Source organism: Palaemon carinicauda, chromosome 34, assembly GCF_036898095.1.
Source record: "Palaemon carinicauda isolate YSFRI2023 chromosome 34, ASM3689809v2, whole genome shotgun sequence".
Classification (NCBI taxonomy): Eukaryota; Metazoa; Arthropoda; class Malacostraca; order Decapoda; family Palaemonidae; genus Palaemon; species Palaemon carinicauda.
The window spans coordinates 5,922,613-5,925,287 of NC_090758.1; positions in this window are offsets into that span (position 1 = coordinate 5,922,613).

The window sequence follows — 2,675 nt, forward strand, 5'->3', positions numbered from 1 at the left end:
TCATTACTCTGTTTACTGTCAAAAACATCAGCCAAAAGGGTTGCCTTTTCCTTTGGACAGTGAGTGACTGAGCCATCTGGTTTAAGTAAAGGAGGACTGTTGCATCTACACCAAAGAGTGCAGATTTAAGGGTAGACCACCATTTATGTTCCTGAGTTGTACCAGAGAGGGTTTCTTTTATGATTAAATTGTACTCCTTTTCAGTTGAGGCATAAACTCTCTGAGCAAAAGCTCGAAGCTGAGTATAGTTGTTCCAGGTCAAATCTGATCTGTTACCCTTCAAAGGTGATAGGCCTCCTGCTTCTCCAAATAAGCACGTCTACAATCATCATTGAACCACGGTTTGTCCTTCATTCGGTAACTTAGCACACGAGAAGGGATACGCCTATCAATTATGTTGACTAGATTCTCATTCAAAGGGACAACAGGATCTACACTATTATATAATTGTGACCAATTCAAGCACAAAAGATCATGCAAAATCCCATTCCAGTCTGCTTGGGATTTCATATAAATTGTTACAAGAATATGATATATCAGGGACAGGCTGCTCAGTCTTCACTAATAATGAAATCAAGGCATGATCAGAAGTCCCGATTGGAGAACCAACCTTACTAGTTATAACACCAGGGGAGTCAGTGTATACGAGGTCCAAGCAATTACCAGACCTGTGAGTAGCTTCATTTATGATTTGCTCACAGCCTGATTCTGAGGCAAAGTCTAAAGCTCTTAAGCCATGGCGATCGGTAGGAGAGATAGAACTCAACCACTCCCTATGGTGAGCATTAAAATCACCAACAAAGACAAACGAAGCCTTTCTATCATCTTCTTGTATCTTAGCCATAATGGTAAGAAGACAATCAAAGATAGAATCATCCATGTCTGGATTCCGTAGATTGAACACAAATAAAGTTGTTATGCCTGCCACAAACTTTATTACCTGAATCTCATGACATCCACATTGATAGCAGGACTTATGAGAAGCAGGGTACTCGGTCCTAATATACACCGCCATTCCCCTGGCCCTAGGAATGGAATCACGTTTCAGCATTATTGGCTTCTTAAAACCAGTTATAAGGAGCTCAGATGAGTGCCTCATATTAGAAACCAAAGTTTCTGAGCACAAAAGAATATCATACTGTCTGGACGCAACTGTAAGGTCTCGGATATTTGCATGAAGACCATGAATATTGCAATACAGAAGACGACATTGACGAAATCTAGGACGTACTGGTCCCGGATTTTGCTCATGTCTCCAGACAGCATAAGAATTAATAGAAATAAAAAAGACACATCATACTTAAAAACTAGATTAACAAGAATTAAAACAAAAACAATATGTACAGAATAATAATAAAAGTGATTGATGATATCCATAGACTATAGTAAAAAGTCGGAAAAACTGGTCAACATGGAGGAGCCGATACACCATGCAAGGCTAAATACCCTCCAGGATAGCCACTTCAACTGAAGGGAGGACAGTAAGGATGGTTTTGAGAAGAAAAAATCAGAAAAAGGAAAAGACAACCTCTTGATAAACCACCAGGCATCCATGGCCCTTCTATTAAGCCTGCCCAACACACCATTTCAAAAAAAAAACAAGAGGAAGAAAAAAAAAAAATAAGATAGAATTGTGTGCCCGAGTGTACCCTCAAGCAAGAGAACTCTAACCCAAGACAGTGGAAGACCATGGTACAGAGGCTATGGCACTACCCAAGACTAGAGGACAATGGTTTAATTTTGGAGTGTCCTTCTCCTAGAAGAGCTGCTTACCATAGCTAAAGAGTCTCTTCTACCCTTACCAACAGGAAAGTACACTGAACAAATTGCAGTGCAGTAAATTAACCCCTTGGTGAAGAAGTGTTAAGTATCTCATTGTTGTCAGATGTATGAGGAAAGACGAGAATATGTAAAGAATAGGCCAGACTATTCCGTGTAAGTGTAGGCAAAGAAAAAATAAGCCGTGACTAGAGAGAGGGGTCCAATGCAATACTGTCTGGCCAGTCAAAGGATCCAATACCTCTCTAGTGGTAGTATCTCAACGGCGGCTGGTGCCCTGGCCAATTGATTTATTTATTGATTGATTTATTATTATTATCATTATTATTATTATTATTATTATCATTATTATTAAAATTATCATTATTTTCACTACTACCACTTACTAAGCTAAAATACTACTTGATAAAGCAGTATGCTATAAGGCAAAAGGCTAAAGCAATGAAAATAGCACAATGAGGAAAGGAAATAAGGAAATAGATAAACTTCAAGAGAAGTAATTAACTTATTCTTAAGGGAGTATGACCGTCGATAGGGACTCTACAATCATGAAATATTCCTGATTATTTTCTGTCTTTATGTTTTATTATATTAAATTTTAGCAAATTGATTTACTGGACAGTAAAATTTTATATTTGTGGTAGCTGATGTGGTAACGTCCCTGTCTGGTGTATGCCAGAACCCTCTCCGACTCGTTGGTTTCTTTGGTCACTGCAACCACACCATCCTAGGACTTAAGGATGTTGGGTCTGGGGGAGGCTATAGGTCTATCTGCTGAGTCATCAGCACCCATTGCCTGGCCCTTCCTGGTCTTCGGTTGGGTAGAGAGGGTACCTAGGCGCTGATCATATGTATATATGGTCAGTCTCTAGAACATTGTCATGATTTATACGGCA